This window comes from Megalobrama amblycephala, linkage group LG2, assembly GCF_018812025.1.
Source record: "Megalobrama amblycephala isolate DHTTF-2021 linkage group LG2, ASM1881202v1, whole genome shotgun sequence".
Classification (NCBI taxonomy): Eukaryota; Metazoa; Chordata; class Actinopteri; order Cypriniformes; family Xenocyprididae; genus Megalobrama; species Megalobrama amblycephala.
This window is the reverse complement of record NC_063045.1, coordinates 56,811,642-56,829,911: the sequence shown is the minus strand read 5'-3', so window position 1 is coordinate 56,829,911 and position 18,270 is coordinate 56,811,642. Positions and strand designations below refer to the sequence as shown.

At 35.4% G+C, this 18,270-nt stretch overlaps 1 long non-coding RNA gene across 1 annotated transcript; it reads right to left on the bottom strand.

The window, feature by feature from the left end:
• Positions 1-1,248: 1,248 nt before the first annotated feature.
• Positions 1,249-5,035, bottom strand: LOC125262986. The gene is made up of 3 exons (XR_007183668.1): positions 4,466-5,035; positions 2,022-2,110; positions 1,249-1,644 (listed from the first exon to the last, which is right to left on the bottom strand). It is a non-coding gene; the product is annotated as an uncharacterized LOC125262986 (long non-coding RNA).
• Between the last annotated feature and the right edge of the window lie 13,235 nt (positions 5,036-18,270).

The following is an 18,270-nucleotide window of genomic DNA, read 5'->3' as shown; positions in this document are numbered from 1 at the left end:
AAAATAAATACTATACTCGCATGATCCGACGCATGCATGCAGCATGCATGATGAACACTTTGTAAAGATCCATTTTGAGGGTTATATTAGCTGTGTGAACTTTGTTTATGCTGTTTAAGGCAAGCACGAGCTCCAGGGGCGGGGAGCGTGAGGAATTAAAGGGGCCGCAACCTGAATCGGTGCATTTCTAATTATGCCCCAAAATAGGCAGTTAAAAAAATGTATTAAAAAAAATCTATGGGGTATTTTGAGCTGAAACTTCACAGACACATTCAGGGGACACCTTAGACTTATATTACATCTTGTAAAAAAAAAACGTTCGATGGCACCTTCAAACCTCAGAGTTGCAATTAGATGCACATATAAACACAAATCTCAAACACGGTGAGATCAACAAACGTTAATTCGGTGAAAATATGACAGCTAACGAACAATGACAGCAACATCGTAAATTAAGACAGTAAAATGTAAAGCAATGATCATTTTTAAACAATAGTTACCACATAATTATTTCAAGCTGCAATGCATGCTGGGAACTTGCAAAACGTTTACAATTTAAAATTGTTTGTTCAGACAATGCAATCACATGGCAATTCGTAACTATTTTATGTTTTAGTGAATTGGTATACGATATGTTTTGTATGAATTCGTATGATTGCATTTGTGCATTTTCGTACAATCTGCTTACGCCCCAGTGGCTGTTAGGTTTAGGGGTGGGGTTAGGGGAGGATCTTCATATTTACTTTTTTTTCTAAAAATCATACAATTCATATGAAATCGCAGCCTCGTAAAATAGTAATGTTTTTCTGTGAGATTGCATTGGTTCAGATGACTCAATTTGGAACAAATACTTGAGTATCTAAGTAAGGCCAATAAAAATGCAGTAGTTAGCAGCATGTTTAGAATAATTTTGTTCGGTACCAAGTGTGCCTGCACATCCTGAAAAGTGAAGCCAAAATATTTAGATTGCCTCCTGGTGGCTGACTGCAGTGTAGGTCATAAACCCCGCCCTCTCCATAGAGTCGAATAGGACACAAGCCAAAAAACTAAAAAATCCAATCACACTTCAGCAATTTTTTTTCCGAAGATGGTTTGTTGTTTTAGGTAGCTCTTATCACGCTGACTCATGTTCAAGTGTTTGTTTTTCCACACTGAAAAATATTTGCTCTATGATTTTCACTCAGAAATAGCAAATTACAAATAATTACAAGAAACGACAAGTAAATAAAATACAAATGAAAATGAAAATACAACAGACTGGATTTATGTTTACTTTAGTTCACATAATTGCGGACTTTCTGATTGTGTAATTTAAACTACAAGTTCTTTGGAATAAAGAAAAACCTTTTTATATTGTGGTTGAGATATCAGGAGTGAGTAGTCCATTGTGCAACATTAATGGCCTAATTGTATGTTTACAGATTTCTGGATCCCTGTTTACAGAGCGCTGGTCCGTGCTTGTGTTGTCCTGGAGGCAGGGTCACTTTAATGCCCTTGCTGAGGCCTGTCAGCCATTAGTTCAGCTATGTGACCATATGTGAACACTTGGCCCTTTGACACGCCAATGACTGTCGTCTGCTCTCCAAAGATGTACAGAAAGGTTTCCACTCTCAAGTTCCAGTTTTTAAAGATGCCAAACCATATCTGTGAAAATATCAGGTACAATTGTTTGGGAACAGTTGAATATAACTTATTATAGGAGCTTGCGAATCACTATTGTTATTGCTTATACTTAGGGATTTTTCAAAACCTTTGACCTTTCATATTTATATGTAACATTGTAAAATAGGCCAACAACATGGAGACTTTTTATAGTTCGCAAGTTTTTATTGACTTATTATAGACTTATTATTTATAGTTAACAAAAAAAACAAAAAACATTTTCATTACCTCATTACTAAAATAAAATACAAAAAAAACCCTTAAACTTAATTTATATAAACTATATAAGCTAACGTTTCTCATTTTCATTTAGTTTACTTGATGCACGATAAAAACAGTTCACCCAGTCATTTACTCACCTCATGTCGTTCCAAACCTGTACGACTGACTTTCTTCTGTGGAACATAAAAGATATTTTGAAGATCGCTGAGGTCCAAACACACATGGACTTTCAAAAAAAAAAAAAAAAAAAAATTAATGTGAAATGAGTAAATGATGACAGAATTTTCATTTTCAACCATCAGTTTAAGCATATGTAAGCAGATATTTTTAAAAATATTATTAATAAATACTATTAACATTAAATATTAAAGGTGCCATCGAATGTTTTTTTACAAGATGTAATATAAGTCTAAGGTGTCCCCTGAATGTGTCTGTGAAGTTTCAGCTCAAAATACCCTATAGATTTTTTTTTTATTAATTTTTTTTAACTGCCTATTTTGGGGCATAATTAGAAATGCGCCGATTCAGGTTGCGGTCCCTTTAAATCGTGCGCTCTCTGCCGCCAGAGCTCGCGCTTGCCTTAAACAGTGCATAAACAAAGTTTACACAGCTAATATAATGTTTAATAATGAAAATAGTGACGGCTCTTGTCTCCGTGAATACAGTAAGAAACGATGGTAACTTTAACCACATTTAACAGTACATTAGCAAAATGCTAACGAAACGTGTAGAAAGACAATTTACAAATATCACTAAAAATATCATGTTATCATGGATCATGTCAGTTATTATTGCTCCATCTGCCATTTTTTTTTATTGTTCTCGCTTGCTTACCTAGTCTGATGATTCAGCTGTGCACAGATCCAGACGTTAATACTGGCTGCCCTTGTGTAATGCCTTGAACATGGGCTGGCATATGTAAATATTGGGGGCGTACATATTAATGATCCCGACTGTTACATAACAGTCGGTGTTATGTTGAGATTCGCCTGTTCCTCGGAGGTCTTTTAAACAAATGAGATTTATATAAGGAGGAAACAATGGAGTTTGAGACTCACTGTATGTCATTTCCATGTACTGAACTCTTGTTATTTGACTATGCCAATATAAATTCAATTTTTAATTCTAGGGCACCTTTAAAGTCCCCCTGTGGTGAAAATCAAGTTTTTAATGTTGTTTATATGTCTATGTGGTGTTTTAATATGCTTTAAGACAAACCTTTTAAGAATGCTTTTATGCTTTTAAGAAAGTATGTTCTCTAACTGCATGTAAACTAAAGACAGTCTCAAAAATGTGGTTTGAAATCGCTGGTTTTTCTGATGTAACAAACTACCAATCACATCAACGTGTGATCGTCAATGAGTGGATCTCTGAACTGGTGTGAGTGAGTGGAGGCGGGGCTAATTTGCATATTCATGGACCGTGTATATGAGGCAAGGGTGTAGAGTTACATTCGAGCTATTTTAAGACATGAAAAAAAATTTCAAGGAAAAAAATGTTTAAATATGTCTTTTTGGTGATCAAAGATGAGTTTCAAGGGATAAAATTATTGACAACAGGGGGACTTTAACCAATTAAATTAAAATTCTTACCAATAAACACGGGGAGTGTTCAGGAAACCTGTTTGAAAGCAATTATTTTGCGATATTTAAATAATTAAAAAAATAAAAATTCAAAATGTATTTCAATGATTCTAAAATAACACAGATTTTTTAGGAAATGTAAAAATCCTGCTAACCTGCTACTTTGATTAACAGGTCAAAAGCTACTGATCACATCGATCCAGTCCTTGAGCGGAAACATTTCATGCGGCCACCAGCATGTATTGGTTCAGACATGACCGGACCACCTGTTTCTGAGGTTTGTTACTGCAGTACCTGTTGTTTATGTTGACCCAGGCTGACACTTCAAAGTCCCGCTACACATTGCTGACATGCTAGCCTGTACTTCCAAGCATTCTTACATGAATGCATTGCAGACAGCTGAGGCCAGTATAAACTTCATAATGGATTGACGTTGACATTAGCCTGAGTGCTGTGATTGAAGTTTGACAAATGCTATAGCTGACATAATGACAATGGAAAATGTCGTATGTTATCCTTCACTATATGGCGCTCTTCATTGGTCAAATGCAGGATTCTGCATTCAGAATTTTTTTGTAGAATGACAGCTCTCTTTCATCTCACAATAAAATAATTTCATTTCACATTTCCATATTATTTTTGTCACTTTTTATCTGCATTATTTGAATATGATAAACATAACTGGTATAGCCTATATATTCTGTCCCACTGTCGCATTAATATGTATTTTTAACGGTACTGAAGGTGCTAATTTTCCCATTTTTGTTCTTCTTTAGGACGAATCTAGTGCTGGCACGGATCTCTCGAAACGTCTGTGCTGAGATACGCTGAGAACTAAAGACGAAACAGGCGAGCACAGAGCCGTTAAGGAAGCCATCTGTTCTCTGTAAGAGGAAATCAAGCCGCCTGATGATAAACAGTTGGAACGTGTCGGGAGGCTTGTTCATCTATACTATCAGAGAAGGAGATGGGATGAAAAACCAGCACCTGTCACTCACTCTGATAACGTCTATCTCACTGGAGAAGTGTCTGGAGCCCTGTGTGGTCTTCCTAATGGATGCCCTGCTCCTGTCTGACACTATCCAGTCTTTTCTATGTCTGTGTGTTGTCCGTCTCTTTGCCAGCAGTTGGTCTGAACTGGAAGAGGTTTGGTGGAAACACCAAATGATGACTTCCTTTTTCTTGGCAGATCTGAAAAAGCACAACTTTCTGTGGCTTGTAGATGTGTGATCATGTTAGTTTTAGTTTTTGTGTGCTCAGTGGGGTTATTGATACTAAAATATTATTGATAATACTGAGTTGGGATGCACAACTTATCAGTACCTTATCAGATATTGTAATTCATATCGGTATTGGTCAATATTAGATATTTAATTGTGAATTTATTTCCGCCATTTTTATATTTTGATTAACTTTATGTGTGTTAAATGGTGGCAAAGCTAATCGGTAAAAACACTAATAATTTAATACACTGTTATATTTATTTTTTAGCCAATCTCAAAATGAATATCCATCCATATAATGCTGCCATGCCTAAATTTACTTGTAGCATTTAAACATTGTTTTTATTTTTTAGCGTTTCATTTTTTGATATATTTAAACAAAATAGCATACAATTTTAATATTGATTATAAGTTATAAAAATAATTATAAGCCATATTAATTAATTATATTTAATGTAATATTACATATATATTTATTATATATATTTACATATAATATTTAACACTCATTTATTATGGACTATGCCAAGAATCATTTTAATTATTGCAAAATAATTGTTTTCAAACAGGTTTCCTGAACACTTCCCGTGTTTATTGGCTTTAATGAACTTTAATAATGAATTATATATATAATTCATTATTAAAGGTAATTTTTTATATATATATATATATATATATATATATATATATATATATATATATATATATATATATATATATATATATATATATATATATATATATATATATATATATATATATATATATATATATATATATATATATATATAAAATTAAATTCTATTTATATTTTATATATATATTAAATTAAATTAATATATATATACAGTACAGTCCAAAAGTTTGGAACCACTAAGATTTTTAATGTTTTTAAAAGAAGTTTCGTCTGCTCACCAAGGCTACATTTATTTAATTAAAAATACAGTAAAAACAGTAATATTGTGAAATATTATTACAATTTAAAATAACTGTTTTCTATTTGAATATATTTCACAAAGTAATTTATTCTTGTGATGGCAAAGCTGAATTTTCAGCATCATTACTCCAGTCTTCAGTGTCACATGATCCTTCAGAAATCATTCTAATATGCTGATCTGCTGCTCAACAAACATTTAATGTGTACAATTGTACAACATATTTGTGTACAGTATTTTTTTTCAGGATTATTTGATGAATAGAAAGTTCAAAAGAACAGAGTTTATCTGAAATCTAATCTTTTGTAACATTATAAATGTCTTTACTGCCACTTTTGATTGATTTAATGCATCCTTGCTGAATAAAAGTATTCATTTCTTTAATTTCTTTTCAAAAAATAAAAATAAAAATTCTTACTGACCCCAAACTTTTGAACAGTAGTGTATAATGCTACAGAAGCTTTGTATTTCAGATAAATGCTGTTCTTTTGAACTTTCTATTCATCAAGGAATCCTGAAAAAAAAAGTACACAACTGTTTTCAACATTGAAAATAATCATAAATGTTTCTTGAGCAGCAAATCAGCATATTAGAATGATTTCTGAAGGATCATGTGACACTGAAGACTGGAGTAACGATGCTGAAAATTCAGCTTTGCATCACAGGAATAAATTACTTTGTCAAATATATTTAAATAGTACACAGATATTTTAAATTGTAATAATATTTCACAATATTACTGTTTTTTACTGTATTTTTAATTAAATAAATGTAGCCTTGGTGAGCAGACGAAACTTCTTTTAAAAACATTAAAAATCTTAGTGGTTCCAAACTTTTGGACTGTACTATATATATATTAAATTATATTTATATTTTTAATATATATTAAATTAAATTAAATTAATATATATATATATATATATATATATATATATATATATATATATATATATATATATATATATATATATATATATATATTTATATTAATTTAATTTAATTTAATTTAATATATATTAAAAATATAAATATTATTATTATTAAATTAATTAAATAAAATATTAAATTAATTAAATTATATTATTAAATTAAATTAAATTAAATTAAATATAGATTTATATATTTAAAATATATAGATTTATATATTTCATATTTAATAGTCATTTAGTGTGGGCTATGCCAAGAATCATTTTAATTATTGCAAAATAATTGTTTATATATATATATATATATATATATATATATATATATATATATATATATATATATATATATATATATATATATATATATATATATATATATATATATATATATATATATATATATATATATATATATATTCATTATTAAAGTTCATTAAAGTTCATATATATTAAATTAATTAAAATATAAAATTAATTCAATTATATTATTAAATTAATTATTAAATTATTAAATTATATATATATATAAAATTAAATTAAATATAGATTTATATATTTAATAGTCATTTAGTGTGGGCTATGCCAAGAATCATTTTAATTATTGCAAAATAATTGTTTTCAAACAGGTTTCCTGAACACTCCCTGTTTAATTTAATCTGTTAATATTTAATAATAATAATATTAATTAATAAGTTTTTTTTTTTTTTTTTTATTAAAGTGTGTTTAAACAAATATTTGAAAATGAAAATTCTGTCATCTACTAATTTCTCATTGTTTTTTTGGGGGGTTTTTTTGTCCATACAATGAAAGTCAATGTGTGTTTGGACCTCAACAATCTTCAAGATATCTTCTTTTATGTTCCACAGAAGAAAGAAAGTCATACAGGTTTGGAACGACACAAGGTGAGTAAATGACTGGGTGAACTCTCTCTTTAATACACCCTATTATTTTTGATTACTGAAATTTTGCTATCAAGACAGCATTAGCACTCAGCACACTGTGGATGGTAGAATGGGAAATTTTTATAATGGAAACTTTGTCACCATTATATTGCATCAGTCACACAGTTGGAAAATTCTGTCACCGTTCCCTGAGAAGTGTGAGTCGTTTTCATGTGCTCGACTCTCACATGACAGTCATGATGAAGATTAATAAGGGCAATCTGCGTTTCTGCAAACTGTAATCTAAGAGTCTGTGGGAAAACCACTGTGCATTTGTTATAAACGTCTGGATTGTGACCTGTCCAGAGCACAGGCGTTTAAATATGAAAGTAGGGCAGATTGTGATGCAGCGGGGCCGTTCGGAGTGGTCTGTGGTGGGAGTCCTTCATTAGAGAGACTCAGCTGCTGCAAATATCCACGTCGATGACTGTGGCTGTGTGGTTTCTGAGTTTTGGATGATTCCAGTCTCAGGTGACACAGATCAGGCACTATTAACGGATTCTTCCGACCACAGTTTGCTTTGGCGGAGGCCCTGACGTGAAGCATGAGGCTGGACATGCGTCTTTTCCACACCGTGGCACGGCTCCATTCGTTTGTGTGCTGCTTCTTTGGATTGTGGTGGAAAAAAAACCCTTCCTCTTTTGAACACTGAGACTCATACATATGAGGAGACAAGCCAGACTTACCTTATGTGATGTGCTCCAGTATATAATGTCAGTGAAAAGTGGGTTTGTTTATTCTCTGATGCAAATAAATCAATGCTAACAGTTTACAATAAGGTTCAGTTTGTTATAATTATATTAGTTAACATGAACTAACAGTGAACAAAACTTCTGCTGCATTAAAGGATTAGTTCACTTTCAAATGAAAATCAGCCCAAGCTTTACTCACTTTATAATGCTTTATAATGGCAGTAAAGCTGGATCAACTAGTATGAAGCTGAAGTGCGTACCTCCATCCACATCCATCCATCCATCCAAAAAAACAAAAAACAATATTTAACAAGTTATAAAGTAAAATATCTAGCTTCCGCCAGACCTCCTTCCCTATTCAACTTACAGAAAAAATGGATCTGGCATTGCGTCAGTTACACTTTTTCCGTAAGTTGAATAGGGACGGCGTAGGATGTAGCGTAAGCTTTTTGAACAAAATGTAGAGGAAAAAGTTGTGTTTTCAAATGTATCTGGATTAGTGTGTACATATAGACGTAGTGTAGACAGTGTAGCCTTAAATTAACAAGCATGCTTTGAAAAATAAATTGCTCATTGTTAGTTCGTGTTACTAATGCACTAACTGAGACCTTATTGTAAAGTGTACAGATGTTGTGGAGAAATTCCAAAGATGGGCTTACATTTGAAGCTTAAACATTCAGATCATTTGAACCAGATTTGTGGTGTTACTCTTTTTAAAATGCAATTTTGGATGCGTATTTTATCGAAAGTCTACGATATGTAGAAAAATATGTTAGATAGAGGCCGAACGTTGTCTGGGAAATGCTGGCGTGCTGTGTTAAAGTCTCCAGGGCATCTTAGCGCAGCAGGTGAAGCCCCCCCTCACACCAGATAAGGAATCTCAGAAACATGCGACGGACTCCAGGCATGCGCGGCAGCTCCACAGCAGGAGATTACTTTACACTCCATCATGGCTTTCACAGTAACTCAATCCACTGAGCAGCACAGACAAGCTCCTAAGTGCAGAGATATTAGTGCCTGCCAGTTCCCATCATGCACCGTTATAACAGATTCTGTGCAGAGCTGCATGTTGGGAATTAGCACTTGTTGTAATTGTTGACTAAAATTAGGTTTTGACAATCAAAACTGCACAATTTTTACTCTAAAAAAAAAAAAAAGCAGTTTGATCCGAGGTAAGGGTGGTTCATCTCATGCTGAAGACCGTGTTAATCACTTTATCCCAGTAACCCTCCACTGTCCAGATACTTTTGGTTGGCATATAAATTTATATTTAAATTGATATTAAAATTTTCATATGACTGTAAAAATTATTGTAATTTTAACTGTAAAATCCTAACCTGTTAATGGGTTAATTAAGAATTTGATTCTGTGTTTTTAAGGTGGTTGTCTATTTATTATAAAGTAAAAACTTATATAAAATTCTATAAAACTTTTATAAAACATTATTTTATTTATTTATTTATTTTTTTTTAAAACATAGTTTTTTCCCCTGTAAAGTTCCAGCAACCACAAATTTCAGAGATTTATTTTTTTTAAAACATTTTATAAAACATTATTTTATTTATTTATTTATTTTTTTTTAAAACATAGTTTTTTCCCCTGTAAAGTTCCAGCAACCACAAATTTCAGAGATTTATTTTTTTAATTTTTTTTTTTTTTTTTTTTTTTTTTTTTTTTTTTAAATACATACAGTTTAGGGTATTTCTAAAGTACATTTTAAAGCTGCATTCATGTGAAATATCAAATAAAAATTACTTGTGCACATATAAATAGGCAGGAAAGTACAAGTTGCCTTGGTGTATTTGCAAAAGTCATTATTTTATTAATCATCTTCACTGTTGTTAATAAACTAAATTTGTAGTTTAGTTTGTTTGGTCAATCTAATTTATTTGTTAATATGACAATTTATGTTCAATAACTCTATTTTTTATGTGAAATTTTCAAGATTAAATGTCTCATTTGAATCAGGTTTTTAAAGGTTTGTTAATGTAAAAGCAATATAATTTTTGTTTTAAAGGAATGCTTTATACTGAAAATTGTATTACTTTCTTTTTTTTCAGTGGAACGGTGAATGTGAAATTCTGTAGAAAATCCTGGCCGCTCAATTCTGTAGGTATGAACCACTTTTAGGATAATTTTATGCACTGAAAAAAAAGTAAAATTTTCTTAATTTTTGCACGCATATTTATATGTAATTAAGTTCAGTAAAATAAACAAAGAAGATAAAAGTTAAAAAATAAAGTAACTTTAAGTTGAGAAAACTTGAAGGCATCAAACTTCAGCAGATTTTTGTGTTTTTAGGGGCCAAGCCCCCAAAGGGGCTGTAGCCCCTATTGTAATTGTACATTTTCCCTTTTATTATTATTATTCTTCCTCCCGAATGGGAGTCTATGGCAGCCCTATCAACGGAACATGAGAAAATGATGAAATTTGGCACACTTGTAGTGATGGTCATGTCTAGAAATCTGACCAATTTTGGAGTCTCAAGGACCAACTCTATAGCGCCACCACCAGTTCAAAAATTCAACATTCTAAAGGTTATAACTTTTGAACCATTTGCTCTAGAAAAATACAATTTAGTACATCTGATTTGTCTCTTCATGCTGATTCTATTCAAATTCTTACATTAAGTCTCCACCCATTACAGTAGCGGCCATTTTGAAAAGTACAGTAGTCCGTTTTTTCGCTACTCCTCCTTCAAAATTTGTCCAATTTTGTCCAGACTTTGATCAGGTGATCTTTGGTCTGAGCCGCACAGAAATGACTGAGCAGATTTTTTTTTATTCATCTTTGTTCAAAAGTTATGATGTCACGAAGTTAATGAGGTTTACCCAAAATTGCTATAGAGGCTGTATCTCGGCCAAACTTTGAGCGATCAAAACAAAAATTCGTACACTTGATCAAGACCATGATCTGAGGTTCCTTGCCGAATTTGGGAACAGCGCCACCTACAGGTCATGAGATCTGTAAAATGGATATTTTGGCCAATAACTTTTGAACACTTTATTAGAAATCAAGATCTTGGTGTCTATGGATTCCTTGGCCATGCCGAATCCGGGGATATTGAATTTGTCAACATCGGATGAAAAGCATGTCCGCCATTTTGAATTTTGTCATAAATTTCAATATCTTTTAAACTATTTGACATATCTTCACAAAAATTAGTATGTATGACCTTTAGTAGGTCCCGAAGGTACCTGAGAAGTTTCAACACAGCGCCACCTACTGTTCCACAGATATAATGTTTTTTGCAAAAATGCTTATAACTTTTGAAAACACTTTCCAAAACGTGTATACTTTATGTCATTTTATTCCCTGGCTAATGCCAATTCCAACGATGTGTCATTTGTCATTTTCCTTAAATGTACCTGTCTGCCATATTGAAATAAATGAAAAACAGTTTTTTCGCTACTCCTCCACAAATTTTGTCCTATTTTGTCCACAATCAGCTCAGAAGATCTTTGGACCGAGCCGCATAGAAATGACTGAACGGATTTTTGATATTCGCTACCGTTCCCGAGATATTTGTCTCTGAATGTGACCTTCCTTGTGATTGTTATCTTATGCTAGTTAGCTTAGCATGCTAATTGCTTAGCATGCTAACCAGTTGTCATTCTTTTTAATGTGGCTCTTCAGCTATCAAGTTAACCATGAGCTTCATTAGCATTAAGTTAGCTTGGCATGCTAATATGGTTAGCATGCTGAGAAATGCTTTTTTTGTAAATTCTTTGTTACACTAAAAGTTCTCTTCCACAACATGTTGAACATGTGTCATAATGTAGCTCAATGTGTAAAGCCAGGTACCTGACGAGCCCTGTACCTAAAGATAGTGGGTTCGAATCTCGGGTGGAGTGGTTTTATGAAATTGTGTGTTTTGATTCCTTTATTGCCTCTAGATTAGAAATAAATGCTTTTTGTTTCATGCTGTGTTCATTTTCATCTAAGCTTCTGTACTTTCTGAGTTCATTCTCGCCCATAATTCTGAACCAGGTGTTTCATGTTTGTTCATTTTCTGCTGTTTTTCTTCTTCCTGCTCTGTATTGCGCTACAGCATGATGAGCTGCAGAATGATCTAAAGTAAAGTTATTAAATATAACATTCAGTGCAGTTTCATAAAAATTCTTCTTTTTGAGTCCATTTTCACATAAACTAGTGAACTTCGGCAGTTGTGTCAACAGTCACCTGCACAGTGGTGCAATGACATGCGCAATGGACACTGGACTGGAGGTTGTGGGTTCGAATCCCGTGTTGGGTGGTCATTATGCAATTGTGTGTAATGAGTCATTTTGATTCCTTTTTTATCCACATAAGCATTGTACTAATCTTTATTCCTCTTGAATTAGATACAAGTGTTTTTAGTTCATTCTGTGTTCATTCTCATCTGAACTTCTATTGATTTTCATTTCATTTCCACCTGTCCTTCTGAACCAGCTGTTTTGCATGTACATTCAATTTCTGATGTTTTTGCTCTACCTGCTCCGTATTGCGCTACTGCCCCTTCTGGGGCTTGGCCCCGAATTGCTGCTTGCAGCTATATTCTCAACTTGTTTTTGTAGGAGATTTTTAAGTTTTCTCAACTTTTTGTTGTATAAACTGAAAACAACAAGTTGAGAACTCAAAAATCTGCTGAGAAGTTTTCTCAACTTTTGATTTTTTACAGTGTTGAGTCATTTCTACTTACTTGAAGTTTACTTTGTAATACTCTTTTCAAGTACATTTTGCTGAAACAATATAACACTGAATTAAGCCAAATGCTTTACTTAGAACATCTAAGTAAATAATACAGTAGATATCTACATAATAGAAGTAATGTGGTACCCACCCGAACACAGAGACCTCAATTGGCACACAATAACGGTAACATTCGTTGGATCATTTATGAGCATGAATGTGTCATTTTGAGTAGAAAATGAACTCCAGATGTCACAAAACATCAAGTTACTAAACCTAACAACAAAAGCAATGATAAAACAGTGTAAATACAGCATAAAAACAGTGAAAAAATGCAACCTTATTAATTATTCGTGCCGCAGTGCATGATGGGAACACCAGTATCAATATAGAATTTACTTTGTTTTTTTTTTTTAATTCTTACCTGAACTAACTTATTCAGGTAGAAATTACATTTGTTTTTTTCTGTAGTATTTACTTCACCACAGAATCAAGCGAACCGAACTGCACACCCTTAGAGGTCATTTACTGACATTTTCATGGAAATAAGAAGTCATAATTTATTTGAAAATTCCATTTTTATGTTCTACGGTGGAAAGAAGTTCATTTTCAATTTTCATTTTCTGTGGAACTGTTCCCTTCACGTTTAAGTCAGCGGTTCGCTTCTTCCCGTCAGATAATTGAACTGTTAATCGGGGGCTGGAGATAAGGACTCTAATCAGAACCACATTAGCTAGTACTTCCTGCTGTCATGTGGCCTCATGGATGGAGTCCTGCCCATCATCTAAGGGTCATCAGGGGCCACGACCTCTAGCTGTGATCCCTCAGGCCCTGAATAATGGCTCCACTGCAGGATGTCCAGACGTCATGTAATGTCTCACACCCGCCAATTTCTCAGTGCAACGTAAATCCACACTGATTTCCCAAAACATAGGAGCAACAGAAAATAATTAAGTATTAAAAACAATCAACAAATGTTTAAATTTGATTGAAAGTTTAATTTCTAAGATTTTCCGCACTGGCGGAAAAGATAAGGCTCTGTTTGTTAAAGAAAACGTGTTGTATTTGTTTTGATTAACTGGTGGGTTCTCGGCGGACTTACTTGAGGCCAGTTTACTCAGCGAGGAAGAAAGAATTGTGTGTGTTTCATATGATGTACACTGTCCAGATGTTTAAGGTCCTGTCAAATCCACTTGGTGGAAAAGTGACGGGAAAGAGCACATGTTTACTTTGCACTTTCTGGAGGATGCCATTAGAAAAATTTAATTCGAATCAAATTACGATCTGGCTCGTATATTCTTTCAGCACGGTTGTATTTAGCATATTAGTAGAGAGCCGCTTTTATAAATGACACAGTAAATGTACCGTGAAAAACCCATGAAATCCAGGACATGTGATGCAATCGGAATACTCGCAAAGTACCTCAGGAACGCACACATCCTGTTAGTGGCGGTTCCATAATTTCGGGCTGTGCAAACACATAGAAAGGAAAGAAAAGCACAAGTTGTCTGGGCTCTGAAAATGATGGTCCGAACTGACAGTGCATCATTTTTATACCATGAATATGAGTATTCAGCTGATGTCTCCAAATGAACTGTGAACAAAAAGCTATTGAGAACCAGGAATGAGGCTCTTCTAGGTAAATGTAGACACTCTCAATGCTTGTGCCCACAACTCCCTTTTATTTGTTGTAGTTTATTTGTTCACCACATTAGTTGCATCACTTGCATGTCAGCAACAAGAAATGGATCATTATATGAATCGGCTTGTCTTGTCCAGTTTAATATTACGTTTATTCTGAGATTTGAGAAATAATGTATTGAATCATGAAGTATTTTAAGGCTAAATCAATTCATAAAAGAGTTCACAGCTTTCCAGTTTGATTTGATTTAAAAAGGAGGCCAAGTCAACACCTCAAACTCGTTGTTGTGCTCCTCAAATCAAATCATCGCTTTGTGGCAGGGTGCATTATCCTGCTGAAAGAGGCCACAGCCACCAGGGAATACCGTTTCCATGAAAGGGTGTATCTGCAACAATGCTTATGTAGGTGGTACGTGTCAAAGTAACATCCACATGGATGGCAGGACCCAAGATGTCCCAGCAGAGCATTGGCCAAAGCATCACGCTGCCTCTGCCGGCTCGCCTTCTTCCCATAGTGCATCCTGGCGTCATGTGTTCCCCAGGTAAGTGACGCACACGCATCCGGCCATCCACGTGATATAAAAGAAAACGTGATTGATCAGACCAGGCCACCTTCTTCCATTGCTCCGAGGTCCATTTCTGATGCTCATGTACCCACTGTTGGTGCTTCCAGCGGTGGACAGGGGTCAGCATGGGCACCCTAAATGATCTGCGACTATGCAGCCCCATACACAACAATCTGTGATGCACTGTGTATTCTGACGCCTTTCTGTCAGAACCAGCATTAACTTCTTGAGCAATTTGAGCTCCAGTAACTCATCTGTTGGATCGGACCACACGGGCCAGCCTTCGCTCCTCACATGCATCAATAAGCCTCGGCCGCCCATGACCCTGTCGCCGGTTCACCACTGTTCCTTCCTTGGAGCACTTTTGATAGAAACTGACCACTGCAGACCGGGAACATCCCACAAGAGTTGCAGTTTTGGAGATGCTCTGACCCAGTCGTCTAGCCATCACAATTTGGCCCTTGTCAAACTCGCTCAAATCCTTACGCTTGCCCATTTTTCCTGCTTCTAACACGTAAACTTTGAGGACAAAATGTTCACTTGCTGCCTAATGTATCCCACCCACTAACAGGTGCCGTGATGAAGAGATCATCAGTGCTATTCACTTCACCTGTCAGTGCTTATAATGTCATGCCTGATCGTGTATAGCCTATATAATCTTGCATTTTGTACATTTTAAATGTATTTATTTTATTATTGCCACCTGTTTTCTAGAATGACTCAAATGTCCAAACCTTTTTATTGACTCCAAACAGTAGAGGAAACAGGTGAGCTGTTCAGACTAATATTTATATTAAATGAAGTTTCTGCATTTAAGTCTCATTGATCTGCCCTCAGATATCATCACTTCATCCTGTGGAGGAAGGAGCTGAGAGGCCCATCCTCAGAACACTTCCCAAGAGCCTGACTGGACTAAGTGTCAGGAACATTAGCATTTTCAGCCGGGCCGCTGGGATATGCTTGGGAGAGCACTGTAGGAGAGGTGCAGGGTGAAGAAAAATAAGCTATGGCACTACCAATAAGTCGCCCTTGAAAAGAACCAGATGTGTGCGCAAAGATCTTTTGAAAATATTATCTTTGGAGGTAGGACTTCTCAGAACGCCGTTTCTTCTCCCAACCCCCGCAAACCGACACTTGTTCGCCGCACACTTTTCCTGCTGCATGCTTTTTGTGCCTTACCGTGTCTCAGGGATGTTTTTATAGTTAACAGTATCTTCAGTAGCATTTACTTTTTTTTTTTCAGATGAAAAATGTAAGTAAGGGCCACAGTGCTCATTGTTTCTGCTTTGCTTCACAGCATCTGGTCTTAAAACACACAGTGAGACCTTGTGTGGCGGCTCAGGGCCTGACAGGCTGAAGTCAGCTCACGCCACAGTGTGTTGGGGAAACGGCACGGTTGTTCTCCTACACAGAGGCACCTCTATGGAAAGCCAAAAAACCTCGCAGCCACAAACCTCAGGGCTTTTTGAATAAAACTAGCCAGAGTCTCTTATGCAACCTTTTTTTTTCTGTGGTGACTAGAGCAGAAACACACATGCAAATCTGTCGGCCAACTCGTTAGGATAATAGCTCGGACATGTGGATTTTTTTCCCCGTGCCATAACAAAACAAAAAGCCTTTGAGCGATAAGTCGGCGGTACATCAGACGGACGCACAGGGGTGAAATATTGACGGTCGACACCACCATTGAAGCTCAATTGGGCCACCAACAACAAAAACAACAAAAGTTTTGTGTTGGGAACGGCTTCCCTATAAATGTGTCACAATGTTGGAGCCCCTCCTGGGTGTGCCGGACATGGTGTTCCCACAAGATCTCTCTGGCGCGGGTGCTCTGTCATTAGGCCTTGCCACCGGTGCCACACGCCACTCCTAGTGCTGAGCGGAGCACAAGGCCAACGAGACACAGGTTTTGTTGCCAGAGCACTTGAGCAAACCTCACACTGCAAAAAATGATTTTCTTACTCAGTATTTTTGTCTTGTTTTTCAGTAAAATATCTAAACATTCTTAAAGAGTACCTATTATGTTTTTTTTTTTACATTTTCATCTTTCTTTACTGTGTAATGTTGCTGTTTGAGCATGAAAAAGGTCTGCAAAGTTACTAAGCACTGAGTCACTCCAAAGGGAGTTATCAGTGCGCACTGTTTCTGAACTCCCTAAAATGCCTCGATTCATTGTAGTGTTGAGTTTTCTTCCAGGAATGAACATGTCACAATGTTTCTATTCATAAAAATTCCCGCCCAAGGCATAGCCCACTCAAAAAAACGGGCGTGGCCAGGTGTAGTTGCGATAGTAGTGTTGAAAATCATGGTTATAGTAAAGGGCGTGACATTTCCAAAACATGCTCGAAGAATTTGACCAATCACAACACACTGGTCCAGCTGAACCGACCAATCAGAGGACATTATGATTTTCGGAAGGAGGGGCTTCATAGAGACAGGAACTAAACTGAGGCTGTGTCTGAAATCGCCCCTACCTCATTCACTATTCCGTACATTTGTCCACTAATATAGTTTGCTTGAGGGAGTAAATGAAAACGAGTGAGTGAATTTGGATACTGAGTGCATAGTATGCGCTTGTGTAATTGACAAAGGCCAGTAAGAGCTGTGTGTGTAAATCTCACTCAAGAGGTGCTCTAGCGACTGACGCTAGGGACTGCTGTCTTTAGCCTCCATGTTAGATCGCCCAACTCCCATGCCGACGGATCCGGGTTCGAGTCCTGCTTAGAGCAGGTGGTTTGAACAGGAGGGTTTACATTGGTGCCATGACCCGGATGGGAGTGATGTTTAGTGAGATGAGTGTAAAGGACGTAGGCTGGTAAGAGCTGTGCATGTAAACCCAAAGACTATAGAATAACACAAGACGTGTCACTCGTATTGTTTTGAATGGGAGAAAGTGTAACGTGCAATATGGCGGAATAAGTCCCGCCTTCTAAATAAGAGCCAATCGCCGACTGGTAAAGTCATCGCGTCACTTCAGCGGCCGTTAGAATCACCGGTTTCTATAGAAACAGTCAGACGCGCGCCTCCGAAGAGACGCGCATTTAGGTCTGCGCATGCGCATTAGCTTGATCCAGCCTGAAAAATCCAGTTTTTTTGTCATGATTCGAGCGTTTAGAAACACAATTTATGAGCCGGTTGTTGTTAGATTTCATTGGGGATTTCAAATATGAAATTTAATCGTAAGGTTGGCTAACAGTTTTGGAGAATT